We start from the raw sequence: 15,680 nt of genomic DNA, 5'->3' as shown, positions 1-15,680 counted from the left end.
TATTTTTCAGCACGAAAAAAACTGTATAATTGTAGTGAGCGAGATAAGTAAAACTATCTTATAAAGTGATTTAGAAAATCTGTTATGTATTTGTATATATATATCTACATGTCGAAGTTACTAGACTGAAGGAAATTATGTATCTTCATAAATAATTATATCTACAGGTCAAATGCTCTTAGAGTGTAGAAAATGACAGATTACCATGAGAAATAGTAGGGTAGTCTGCAAATAACTTTTATGAAAATAAACAGGTAGAAGGATAACAAGAACTGGTAAAGGTACCAATTAGAATGAGAAAGCTTGTAGAAAGAAATAATAATAAACAAAATATAGAGTTTGAACGTGGGAATTCCAACATTAAGAAAGGAAAACGAGTTAGATTATACTAGTATTAGAAATTAGGCTATCGAAGGTGTAAATTCTGTAATGAAAACCATGCAAGTATAAGGGAACAAAGACTTATTCATCCAGAATTACTTTTTCTTTCCAGAATTACTTTTCTTACGGACATTAACACAAAAACTCCGGCTAAAGTAAACAAATCCTGAATAGTAGTAGGGTCATAGAAGAGCAACCATATGGTTGTATAACAGTTAGCTGAAAGCATTCACTATACCATAACAGTCATACAAATACCACACATATAAATATATTCTAGACAGCGATGAAACCCTGAGTTCAGAGAAAACAAACCAAGACAAATAATCTTCATAAATTCCTTTTGCTTAATCATTCTGGGTAATGCGAAGGAACAAAGAAAAGGAAATTATTGAATAAAAATGCTCTAAACAAATTATGAATACTGGAACAACTACAACACGGCAAACGCCAACCTCAGAAGTCTCGGATAGGCATTTCTGCAAGGTCAGAAACGAACAATATTATAATACTCAGAACGAACAATATTATAATACTCAGAATGAACAGTTGCGATATAAAATGGAAAACACTAAATAATATTCATAAATTCCTTTTGCTTAATCATTCTCGGTAATGCGAAGGAACAAAAAAAGGGAACTTATTGAATAAAAATGCTCTAAACAAATTCTGAATACCGGAACAACTACAACACGGCAAACACCAATCTCAGAAGTCTCAGATAGGCATTTCGCAAAGTCGGAAACGAACAATATTACAATACTCAGAATGAAGAGAGAGTTACAGTAGTTGCGATATAAAGCGGAAAACACTGTATTTTCATTTAGAAATCCCCGATGGGGTTATCAAAAAAATAATTACGATTAAAACATATGAATATTTCAAATAGTCACTAAGAGTCAATATCTAAGTCTAAAGACTAGCCTCTAGAGCATATCCTCGAAGGCCGAGCTAGATCACTCTAAGTCCATTAAAAGGGACAGAGACGAACAGACCTCGGCCTTGCAATGTCTTTCCTAACTCAAATACATACTACCATTATGGGTTGGCGAACTTTACATTCAAAATAAGGAATTAAGACTGCATATAAATAACAAGCATGTTCAGACAAAATCGTTCCCTGGAGTCAAAACTCATCAGCCATAAAACCTTGATAGAAAAACCCTAGACTAGTTCAAGTACCCGATAAAGGGGCTGAACTTCCAGCACGATACACGACGAATTGAGCAAGTGTTCCTCTAACTCTTCATCCCAGAGTCTTCTTCGCCTACAAAAACCTCCACCCTAACTGGGAGGAGTCCACAATTAGAAGTTCGCATTTTAAAAACAATATATATGTATAAACCGGGAGTTTGCATCTAACAATGGAAATTAACTTTCATAATACCTGTATAAATGAAAGTTCCCAACGTTGTCGAACTGTTGAAGCATAGAAACCTGTTTGACCATCAGAAGAACCATAATACAACAACAAGGGACCAGTAAAGTAGCTGACACTGAAGAAACTTGAGCCATAGCCATGCGATCTAGTACCAACTATTGAATTGGTGACAGACGAATTGAATGACAAGGGTTTGGATTCGTGGCGATGACGACTTACGACAAACCAACTTGCCGTCCTTTGCATCGAACAACGTGAAGCCGGTAATAAGACTCCAATTATTTTCCGCACCAAAACTTTGCTTAGACTTAGGTTAAAATGCCAATATACTAAAAATATAACGATCAAACTACTCGATCAGCAATCGATTGATCGCTAATAGTCCCAGGCAAGGACTAATAAGAGAAAATAAAATAATGAATAAGTTTATTTTCAGCGATTTAAGTATAAAGAAAAAAATAATATAATAGAAAAAAATAAATTTTAAATAAATAATTCAATACGCAATTGCTTTTTATAAACTACCTTAACCATATAAACTAATTCATAAAGACATATATAGTCTGCATTGTGTTCCATTGCAGAGAAATGGGCTTTGCCTCATGTTTCCTTGTGGGGAAATGGAGTTTAAATTATCAAACTTTGCTTTCAAATAATCAGGATGTTATGTAATTAGATATATACTAGCAAAGCCACTTATTAAAGTTTACATTGTCAAGTTGTGGGCTTTCTAATAGTCAATGTGTCATGTAATTAAATATATATCAGCAGTCTCAAAGAAGAAGGTAGAAAGGCGTGGAAGATGAAGGCAGAAAGGTGGTCATAGTGAGAGCATCTAATTAAGTGGCAGATGAAGGTAGAAAGGCATGGAAGATGAAGAGAAAAAGGTGGCAGATGAAGGTAGAAAAGCAGGGAAGATGAAGGCAGAAAGGTGGCCATAGTCAAAGCATCTGCCATAACGGATGGAACTCCCTCACACTTCTCATCCATGTCATGTCATAGTGAGTGTATTTTGTTATTGAATTTCTGAGGCCACAAGATTTATGTCATTCGTTATTTATGAAATCTAAATAATTTAGAATTCAAAATGCTCTTTAATGCAGGTTGGACGAGCCTGTTGTTGCTGCAAGTTGCTTACGTGCCATTTCATCAAAGAAATTACCAGACTTGGGATTGAATTACAAGTATAATGTGGTGGAGGTTATTAGCGAGTATTTTTAAAAAATGGGCATATTGGACTGACTACTTGGGTTTTAGTATTAGCATTGCACGATATTAGTTTTTTTTTTAAAGTATTTATGTGTTGTTTTTAAGGTGGTGAAAAACAAGAGTACTAAAAAAAATAATGCCCTTTCAATTTAGAATATAGGCCTAGTTTTTGCATGTTCTATTATAGAATAAGTTTAATTGCATCCAACCAAGTTGGATCACGTTGTTGTTTTCTATAATGAAAACAATTTTAATAGTATTACAATGGTCTTACAATATATATTTATGATATTACATTTCTTTTAAAATATTGAATGTTGAGAAATGAGAAATATATATTTATGATATTACATTTCTTTTAAAATATTGAATGTTGAGAAATAGAAACAATAATATTCATAGTGGGACAATATTTAATAACTTTTAATTAAATTTGATTTAACTTGAGTAGGGACAGTGTTACATCCAACAATTCTTTTTTATTGCGTGATTTGGTCACATTGTAATGAAGAACTGATCATTCTACGCTTTAGTTTTAATTAACATATACATATATATATATATATATATGGGTTAAATTTTCAATTTATTTGGCAATTTGCTAGTTTTTAAAATTAAATTTTCAATTTAGTTGGTAATTTCACAGTTTTAAAAAAATTAAGTAGATATCATTAATAACATGCAAATTTTAAAATTATGAATATTTAATTGTTAAATGAAGCAAAAAATGATAAACTAATCATCAATGATCCAACAATAACTTAAAACAAAACAAAACAAAAAAACCATACCTAACAAAGAAATAGGTAGTTTTACCAATGATTAGGGCTAGAGTATGTGTGAAATTTCCATGAATTGCAACAACTAAAAATTTATCTCCTAACTTATGTAGTTTATTTGTCTTCTGTTGATTTTAAATGACAAATAACGATAAACTCAAACTATTCTTCAGAAATAAAATACGTTACAGAATATAAAATATTGGAATTAAGAAAAATAATGCACAAGCGTACAATAAATCTCACACCAATATTTTTGGGCAATTGTCCTTAGAAAAACCCCGCAGAGAAAACCAGTCCAACAAATGAGGGTTTTATTATTGTTTGGCAAAATGTGGGCAAAATAGAAAACTATTACAACTACTTTCCTTTCACTAGTAAAGCTCCGACAAATATTGATCTTCACTAGAAAAATATATTGGAGACTTAAAGTCTCCCTCTGCAATTCGACCTAGCCTTTCCCAGACAACTCGCACTCTTCCTACCTACTCACACTGCCTCATTAGAGATGTGCCTTATTTCTTCAGAAAATTTGTATAGCCATTGGGAACCATTCCTTGCAAATTGTTCTCCCTCTTGGATTTCTCTAGGCTCACTCCTTCAACCTCTGGGTGATAGATCTAGCTTTGGCTCACTGAAACAAGCTTCTATTCCATTTGCATTATCAAACTAGCTACTCCACACTAGTTGATTCAACCTCCTTTGGAGATAATTTCAGCCTCCCTTTCTTGTCACTCTAACACTGGAAAATCTTTGGAAATTTCTTCCATAATCTTGCTCCCAAATCTATGTTGAAATCCCGCTACTCGATGTCTCCCTAGCTTCAACTGCACCCTTCTTGAATCACTGCAACTGGGTAGTTGAACTACTCAAATATTCTTGATGTGTCTTCTCCAACCCCATCAACTTGCTCTTATAATATTTTGTTGGGAAACCAAAAACCGTGATCACATCTCAATCGATGGCTATGATCATATTGACTCAACCAACTTACTTTTCTAGAAGTCTCTAGAGAAAAATCGATCTCCCTCAATTAATTTGATTTAATTAACTAGTTTTCCTAAGTTAGACTTAGGAAATATTTAATTATTGGCTAATTAATCTAATTGAGGTGTTTCTAAGGCTTTTCTCATGAAACCTTTTATTCTAATTTAGGTGTTTCTAAGGCTTTTCTCGTGAAACCTTTTCTAGGTCTTAGAGGTTTTGTGTTCCTTAGCCTCTTAGACATAATAGAGACTAGACACTTGTTCGTTGCTGCCAAAAACTAACAATATGCCCTAACACTTCTCTTGCTTGGTTAAAAGCTCGTCTTTCTAGGACATAAGGAAACAAGTTAACGACCCAAGACCTAGAGGCATCTGGCAAGAGTGAAAGTCTGCCCTCTTAAGAATAACCAATGAGTAATTACGAGTGGCTTGGTATTCCTTGAATAACAATAATGAGTCAACCTTCATTTGTAGATTTGATAGTTGTCCCCACTATTAGTTTTAACAGTTGAATTATGATAAGTTTTCCACTATTAAAAAAAAGGTAGTTTTACCAATTAACTGGTGCCCAATCAATTGCCTCTCATGCACATGAAAGGAACAATTGTTGGAAAAATCATATCCATTAGTAGTTATTTTGAATTGTTTTTCTCAGTTTTTATGACTACCTAGAAAGAGAGGATTCGCTATATTGATTTCAATAGTGTGACAACCCAATGAAATTTTTCATTTGATCCTGTCAAGTAGTCATAACAACTTCCACTGAATATGCTTGTTACATTGGTGCAAGGATTTATTCCATTTGTTAATGCAACACCTAAGGTCAAGGAAAAAGGAATAAGAGACCAAGTGGCATAGAATAGCAGAGCATGTGGTTCGAGTAGCTCCATCCTTCATAGACTAATTCAGCATGGTAGCATGTACAAATAACTCCAATAAAGGTTACAAGAAAAGTGTATGTGCCAGAGTTATGCATATGCTCAAAATTTGGAGGATCTTGTCGGCATAACCATGCATGGCATATCTTAATATTATAACAATCCATGAGACCCCATTATATCTCGACATATTTCTAAATTTTTTGCATGCATTCGTCTAAACTCCCACACAAGGATGGAATTTGACGGTCATTGCCCGTCACGGGGCGATTTGCCCGTTAAATATAACAACAACAAAAATGATCGTCAACATTCTTTGTTAAAATGATCAAAACAAACACTAGAGTTGCAAAATCTGTTAAATTTAACGGGTGTTTTAGATTTGAAATTCCTTCCCTGCTCCCACATTTTCCAACCCGTGTGTCGCCAAATCAATATGTGTTTCCAACAAGTAAGTGATGCTAGTGAATTCAATATATGAGTACATGGATAGAGCATAAAACCTGAGAATTTTACATAGTTTATGTAGCTTCCCACGTTATTGTGAAATGAAATGAAGATCGTCAAGAAAGACATACACAGAATCTCAAATATTTTTACATAAACAAATACAAATTTATAAACAAAATAGGATAAGAATTTTCATATTAGAGTTAAACAACTTATTCAATTGAATATTATAGACCAAGCTACTCATTGAGATATTACAAATTTTCACTTAACCTAGGTTATGGCTAGTGTAAAAGGAAATGAAGATATCAAGAAAGACATACACAGAATCTCAAATATTTTCACATAAACAAATATAAATTTATAAACAAATTAAGATAAGAATTTGCATATTATAGTTGAACAACTTGTTTGATTAAATCTTGTTGACCAAATTACTCATTGAGATATTACAATTTTTCACTCAACCTAAGTTATGTTGTATTTAATTAATTTATTTTTTATATTACCTTTTATCTAAATATGGTATTACTAGAACGAAGATAGGCACTGCACTTTCTTCATACCATTCTCTTAATCTCAAAACAAGAATATTACAAAACTAGCATTTCAATATAAGGAGTACTTCTCTTTTACTAGTCTTTCATTTCCCTCCCTTTGCTCTTAGCCTTGTAGATAAAAAGGTCCAAATTGATATCTCTAAAATTCTATAGAGTTTTATTGGTTTCTTACGTATTGTTACCAAGTGTAATGGCTCATATTCATGATTAGTTTGTTCCAGGTACTTAGCTTGTTTTTTTCTTGTTGTCCTTCCTTTGTAAAGTTATTATCTTCATTTTTTTAACAAATCTCTTTCACTCAAGTTTTATAAATATGAATTATAAAAAATAAAAAAATCCCAAAACTTTTTTTTAGTTCCTAGAGACAACATCTAGCTAATTTTTATGAGCTTTATGAAGCTCATAATTTTTTTGTTTTTTAGTTTGCTACCAAACAATAAGAATGAATAGTATTCAACACTACCATATTCTATGTATTTTCAACATTACCATAATCTATGTACTTTATTATGTAACTAAGTCATAGTAATAAAAATTCTATTCTCCTTTTCCTTTTAACAATTCTCTTTCACTCAAATTTTACAAATATGAATTATAAAAAAAATTATCCCAAAACTTGTTTGTAATTCCTAGAATGTAGGGACAACATCCAGCGAATTTTTATGAGCTTTATGAAGATCATATTTTTTTTTGTTTTTTCTGGTTTTCTACCCAACAATAACAATGAATAGTATTCAAACATTATCATAATTTATGTACCTTATGATGTAATAAAAATTGTATATTTAAAGTATTTAAACATTATTAAATAAAGAAAGACATTGCACTCAATTATATCAGCATTGCTTCATTCAGAAAGAGTGTAATAATTCTATAAATTGTTGAAAAAGTTACTTCATGCTCAGTCAGGTTGCACTGAGTGTGATGATTAGATACTTAAAATGTTTTGATATTTTTTTATTAATATTAATGAAAAAAAATATTAAATTTGCATTTATATTTACATATAAGTAATATTGTAATGAAAACAAGGTCGCATAGCTAGGTTTCCTGTCTATTAATTTAATTATGTCGTAAGGTGTTCCCCTTTGAAAAGAACTTTCTTGCTACCCACTTGTCATCATTTTGTACTTTTGGATTATACGTTAAACAATTAAAACATGTTAAGTCGTTTGATCATCACAATTTAATATAGTTGGAAAGAAATGAAGGTAGTTGGAAAAAACCATTCTTAGGTTAACCTATTGAGCATAATCCATATCTCTTTTGCCCTGTCTTGTTCACTGCCTCTATTGTTGGAGCTTGCAAACTCTCAGAGAACGTTGGAAAGATATTGTCATCGTCTTCCTCATATGAGAAGATCAGACTTGTCATATGAGAAGATCAAACTTTTCAGGGTTTTTGGATGAAGAAAGCGGAGACTGTGCCAGTTCCATATTCTTTCTGACAATTACCAAAATGGAATCTATATTGCATTGTTTTTTTATAAAATCTTTGTTGGGTGAGATTAGGGTGGTAGCTCTAGGGTTTTGTATTGTACACCGCCACAGAAAAATGAGTAGGAGGCCGTGCCACTTCCATATTCTTTTCAAGAGTTACCAAAATGGAATCTATATTGCATTATTTTTTTTGATAAAATCTTTGTTGGGTGAGATTAGGGCGGTAGCATTAGGGTTTTGTATTGTACACAACCACAAAAAATGAGTCGAAGACTGTGCCACTTCCATATTCTTTTCAAGAGTTACCAAAATGGAATCTATATTTCATTATTTTTTTGATAAAATCTTTTTTGGGTGACATTAGGGCAGTAGCTCTAGGGTTTTGTATTGTATGCCACCACAGAAAAATGAGTCTTAGATGTTTTGTTCTTTTTGTTTTGCAGCCAATATACGGTAGTGATCGTGGAAGCGATGAGATCAAGCGATGTGGCGGCATAGGTTAGCAAGGCAGGTAAAGGCAACAGAAATATTATTATTAACATTATGGATACAATTCCGAGATTTCTTGCACTTTTGCTCATCGTTCATAGAACTGTAAACTTTTTCCAGATTAATTAAAATATATATTATATTTTCTTATTTGAACTTGTCCTCCACTACTTCATTAGTGCTTCTTCGCCTCCACCGTCGCAAATCCATCCTACACCAGATTGCCCAGCTAAAATCAGAATTTAATGTATTGGCCAATTCAGATTTCTTTGTGGTTGGATAGTATGTTATGCTCTTTCTTCTTCTTTTTTTCTTTTTTCTTTCTTTTTTTCTTTTTTGGTGCACCGCATTTTGTTTCTCAATTGTATTTTCTGATAAAAACCTAATCCAACTTGGATTGCATTAAAAATTATGAACAAGTGGTGGAAATTGGAGATGACATGATCAAAATTTTCCTTAGGTAATATTCTCCTTAATCCTTTTCTGAAACAAAAATTAACTTCTGTTAGGTACCTCTGTTGAATGTTTTATGATACGAAATTGTTGTAAGTGATATGGAAGTGTTTAAACTAGGAGATCCAAGGTTCAATCTCCTAGAAGTAATAGCATACTGGAAGTGGCGAGAATGGATATGTACTAGGCTGACCCCACTGACCTAATTGCCTATTCCTTTGGTTACAAAAAAACCACATAAAATTGTAACAATATAGACTTCCTCTCATAGTATCATTTAAATAAACTATCATTAAATTTCAATATTACATTCAATTTCAATAACCATATTCAATATTATGTTTAATTATCAAAATTCCATGAATCTGTGAAATGTTTTACCTATTAAAATTAATTATTATTTTTTTAATCTTTAATCATTCTAAATTATATTTTAATAGGTTTAATCTAATGTTATTTTGATGTGATATATCTATTTCAATAATGCTTATATCATTCTCTAATGTTTTTTCAAGAATATTTTGATCATATAAAGAGATTTTGCTTCACACTTTACTTTACATATTTATTTATTTATTAGTTTTCTTAAATCTTTAATTAGATTTTAATTGATAATTTACTTCCTATACCTATTTTTTTAATATTAAAATAGCTTCATTAACTCCATATCTAAAAGTAATTTATGATTTAATATGCAAAGTTCTATCAAATTAATTATAAACAACTCCCAATTCCTATAATGAGTCATCTTCACTTCATATATTCAAACAAATTCTCCAAAGCGATCTAACCCTGTAATAGGCATAAGTCATAATACATGAAGTTCTAAATAGTATTTTTCCGAATTTGTTGGCTGCCTAATCGAAATATGGCAAACTAACAAATGTCATTTTGGCAGGAAGCAAAAACGATTAAATGCATTTTACCTTCCCGAATTATTTTTTTGTTCATTATAAAACCATTTTCCATGTTGCGATGTGTGTTATATTCTATAAAAAGCAAGAACGAATTATCTAAAGCAATTTTTTTGTTCATATCAAGATAGTTATAAAACCATTTTCCATGTGTTGTGATTTGTGTTATATTCTATAAAAAGCGGAACTCAATATCTGAAGTCCGTTTAGCATTCAATGTCTTGTCTTATTAGGATAAATTTGAGTTTAACTGAGTGTTAGATTAGTGGATTTAAATAACAGATGCTTCCTTCTTTCCAACCATAGAGTTTAGCATTTTTCATCCATAGAGTGTAGCATTTAGAAAGGTTGTGTTTGGTATGGATTTTCATAAGTCACGCATGTTTTTCCTTTTGATTATGCATTGCCTAAATGAATTCATCCATATTTGAATTTATTTATCTATATTAGGGCTCAATTAATTTTACATTTTTCTCAAACTTAAAAATGAAAACACATTGAAGAATTTTGAAAACCATGAAAAATATATTTGGAAGAAATAAGAATTTTTTGATGATATTGTTTTCAGTGTAGATGTAGATGCATTGTTAATCATGTTAATGTTTCATAGGTTCTATATATAAAAAATGCTCTTTATTCACTTTGATATCAACAAAGAAAATAAAATTTTAATAACAAATGATGAGTAAAATGAAAAATTCACACATTACAAATTTTACATGTTTGAACCTTAACAATTCACCATATCCTTTGAGTGATGGATCCTTTTACAAGGTAAATTTGGAGAGTAACTCAGGTCACCTGTACAACTATGAAAGAAATTGGAAATTGCAAGACACAAATATTAATGATTGAAAACTTATAAGCAACTCGTGCAACCCTAATGACAATTGCCCCTTCTCCAGCCACGTTGAGGGTTCCTAGTCTTTACACAACTCAAAAACACAAACCATCTTTGACATTTCTCGAATTCACCCACATAAGCTACATCTTTTTGAAGACTCGAGAATTCTTCTCCTTGGTCGTCAACCTGTTACAGAGAGCGAGTTTTAAACGTTCAAACCACTTTTTTTCCTTACTTGCGGGAAATAATTTATTTTCTAGGGCAATATATTGTGTTTGTTCAAAAATAGATTCATAATGTTATGCTTTATTTATTGAATCTGGAAATGAGACCATTTCCGCAACGGGGAATTTATTTTTTTTAAATGAATTTTATTTTAATCTAAATTTCTAGGGACTTTCTGATACACAAGTTATGTGGTTGAGTAATTTTATAATTTTTTCTTTGGAAGTAATGGTCGAAACTTCTAACTTGGACATTTTTTAGACCATTTTCGTAACGGAGAATTTGTTTTTGTTTTTTTTAATGAATTTTATTTTTATCTAAATTTCTAGGGACTTTCTGATACACACGTTATGTGGTTTAGTAATTTTATAATTTTTTCCTTGCATTAATGGTCCAAACTTCTAACTTGGACATTTTTGCAGAGAATAATACGCAAGGCATGATAACATGCAAACTTCTAAAGTAAATGTTTTTTCATGTGTAAACTGTCACAAAATTTAACATATTTTTGCTCCCTTATATTCATTAGGTTTAGAAGCTTGAGGCTTGCAAATATATTCTGAACTCGGCATTGATTCCACTATGTAGGGGAATAACACTTCTGAAGCTCCATGAGTTGGATTTATCCTATGGTACTCTTAGCCAAAAAGGAAACCTCAAAGAGAAAAGACAGAGCATCTTGCTTTCTATCGATCCAAGTCTTGGAGCTAACTTTGAAACTCGGTGGAATAGACATATTGAAATTCCAATTCAAGCTAATAAAGAGGCTATCATAATAGAATTGATCAGTACAAACTGAAAGAAAGAGGAGAGTTAGAGAGCAAAATCAGTCAAACTGCTTCCTTTCTTGTCTTGTGCTTGAGCTTGAGGAAATGAAATGAAGTGATTGAATGAAGGAGTGAAGCTAATTGATTGAAGACAATTAACAGATGAGGGAGGAAATTGTTCTTTTCTCTTAGTCTGAAACAAGAGGTAGAGCAATATTTTGAATGGTCTCTAATACAACCAAACTTGGATAGAATAAAGTACAAAAAACAAATGAGACCGATGTTTGCAAAAATGAAATGACTTGCAAACTACAATTGATGTCTCTAACTTCAGTATTTACAAGTAGACATAAGGAAATAAATTCTACAAAATGCAATTACAACCAGGGTTGAAAATTGGAAAAGTATTATATTCATATTTATATTCATGGAAAGTTTTGTAAATGTATTATATTCACTTTAAATTACAACCAATCCAAAGAAAGTGTATCTCGAATCCAATGTGACATTTATATTCATGGAAACTTTTGTAAAAGTCTTATATTCACTTTAAAGTGCATCATCTACTTTAGCTCCATTTCAAACATCAATCTTAAATATTATGCTAATTTTGATATTCTTAACTTTATGAATAAAAGTTTACTATTAAACATTAAAGCTACATCTTGTAACGTTGTGAAAAATCTACAAAGAAATGTGAATGATATAATAACATGATACACCTATATAAGCCTACATCGAAGCATGAATTTCGAGTCTTTAGAGTTCTCTTATGATGCAAAATCCTCCATGAAATTTCAATTTTTTTCACAAACAAAATTTCATATTTTATTTACTTCTTTCTTCTATGATATTCTTTCCTATGCTACTGCCTATGGTGTTTCCTTTGCAACATGTGGTGCAATTGCTAGTTATTGAAATTTGAAAAGTATGAACCAGCTAGTTTACTACCCATAGTCTACATATTGACCCATTATTATAAGGCTAAAAAGTAAGATCCCCGATAGATGCATCTCAAGATATCAAGAATTGTCAAATTACTAATTCCCTTAAACTTCTGAGAAAAAAAAAATTATAATATAATCTATTTTTTAAAAATATATATATAATACAATTTTATATCATATAATTAATATAGGTTAAGAATCATAGATGTCTCAATCCAAACATGAACCTCACCTAATATCAAGTTATCAATTCTTTTAGATCTTTTAAAAAATAAAAATGAAAAAAAATACCACTGATTTTTTGTAATATGATTTAGGTTACAAATAAGGTTTTAAAAAATACATGTTATACATATATAACACAATTATTATGTTAATTATAACATAGGTTAAGAGTAATAAGAAATATAGTATTAAGTTTCTATCAAATTATTAATTCTCTTAAATATTTAAAAAAAAATGAAAAAAATATTATTACAATATGATTTATGATACAAATATTTTACAAAGATATATATTTTATGTATATATAACACATTTATTATGTCATGTTACCTTTAATGTTATATTGACCTTAATTATAATATTTTATTAATAATTATAATATTAATTTTTTTTAATTTTATTTTTTTTCCGAGAAAAAAAATCGAACTTTCTATTGCAAAACAAAAAGTTACATTGTATATGTTGTAAGCATTCAAGTCACTGTATGATTTGTGATCATAGAGTTGCTGAGATTTTGCGTGAGAGAGATCTCCTGCAGCCATCTCAAGGTTTGAATCTAGTTCACCGTTCAGTTATGTGATCAAGGTCTCCTTTAACCGGAGAAACCCCAACAGAACCGATAAGTTCCTATGCATCCTAACCATGATTATAATATTAATATCATTAAATTATTCATTAATTATATTAAGGCGGATATAATATTATTATTATTATTACTATATTAATACTATTGTTACTCATTTATATTTATAGTATTAATAATACAATGTTAATATTTTGTGTCTCTCATTTTTCCTTTAAAATTAATAAAAAATTATAATAATATTTTTAGTATTATTTTGTTAAACAAGTGTAACACATTAAGTATAATATCCTTTAAAATTAATAAAAAATTATAATAATATTTTTAGTATTATTTTGTTAAACAAGTGTAACACATTAAGTATAATATTTTTATTATAATATTTATTATTGATACTTTTGTAATATTAAGATAATTATATTTCTAATATTTTAAATATATTAACGAAATATTTATAATGCTTTGACATTAATATTTATATACTTTAAATACATAATTTTAATATTTATAATACTTTAGCATTAATATTTATATATAAATTATATAAACTTTTTCAGTTAAAGCTATTAATTTAATTTTTTTTTAATGATTTCCTTTTTCTTTTTTTTCCTTACTCCAAAACCAGTGTTCTCTTTTCAGTCTAACTGTAATGTCTATGTTTTTAGTATTATATTACTAAACAATTGTAATACATTATGTATAATATTTTCATTATTAATACTTGTAATATTATGATAATTATATTTCTAGTTCTTTAAATACATCAATAAATTACGTACAATCTCTTGAAATTAATATTTATATACCTTGAATACATAACTTTAATCTTTATAATGTCTTAGCATTAATACTTAAATATAAGCTTTTTAATTAAAACTATTAGTTTATGATTTTTTTTAAATAATTATCTTCTTCTTTTTTTTCTTACTCTAAAATCAACGCTCTCTTCTTTAAGTCTAAGTCTAATGTTTACCTATGATAATAATTACAAGTTTTACCATAGTAAATTCCTGGAAGGAAAATCACATGATTAAGAAAATTAAGAAGACTCATAATAATAATGATGTCATTTCACATAATTAGTGTTTGTGAATATGGTCCTCAATAAAATTGGAAACACTAGCAAATAAGAAAAATAGATAAACATGATCATGATGGATGGTTATAGTAAATTTCAATTGATTAAAGTGCAAATTTTTAATTTCACATTTGCTTTCATAAAGATGATAACACTTATTATGGATATCAAATTTATTTGGCCTAGTTTGGAGGGTGATTAAAACCATTCCACTTTATCTCGAAACCATCTTTGGAGATGTGTCATCAATTCACTATTTAATTCTTGACAAGAAGTTTATTTGAGAATCTCAATGTTTATATTTGACTAGTGAAATTTATTTTTAAAGCATAATTGTTGTACATATTACGTGCGTACAACTTTATAATTTTGTGAGAATTGCAATGATTACGAAATAAGCCCAAAGCTATTTCAACCAATAAAATTAAACAAACAAAACAAAAACATTGAAAGGTGCATTTAAAAAAAAAAAAACATTGGAGATGTGTCATCAATTCACTATTTAATTCTAGACAAGAAGTTTATTGGGAATCTCAATGTTTATATTTGAATAGTGACATTACTTTTTAAAGCGTAAGTGTTGTGTCATGCCTACAACTCTGTAATTTTGTGAGAATTGCAATTATTACTAAATAAAACCAAAACTATTTCAACCAATACGACCAAAATTATTTTAACCAATAAAATCAACAAAAATTGAAATCAAAAAACAAAACAAAAACATTGAAATGTGATTTTTTTTTTTTCAAACAAATCCATAGTAATGCCAAATGCCTTAATACATACACATCATAATAATTGCTTTTCATTTTATTAACTTAAAAATAAAAAAAATAACCTTATATTTTATTAATTTTGTATATATAAAATATAAATATTACATTATAATATGTAAAAAAAAATCTATTAACAAAATATCATATCCAATAATATTATGATATGCCCTTCACGATAAGGATAAGAAATACACATTATGATAATTATTTTTCATGTTATTAACTTAAAATTAAAAAGAACCTTTGAGAGGTCAGGGGAAGAACTTGGAAGGCTCCGAGTTGGCAAGAGACGAAGACGGGGAAACGTGCATGACTA

This window comes from Pinus tabuliformis, chromosome 7, assembly GCF_031772625.1.
Source record: "Pinus tabuliformis cultivar Carrire ecotype Pingquan chromosome 7, CPIR1, whole genome shotgun sequence".
NCBI classification, from domain to species: Eukaryota; Viridiplantae; Streptophyta; class Pinopsida; order Pinales; family Pinaceae; genus Pinus; species Pinus tabuliformis.
This window is presented reverse-complemented; position numbering follows the sequence as displayed.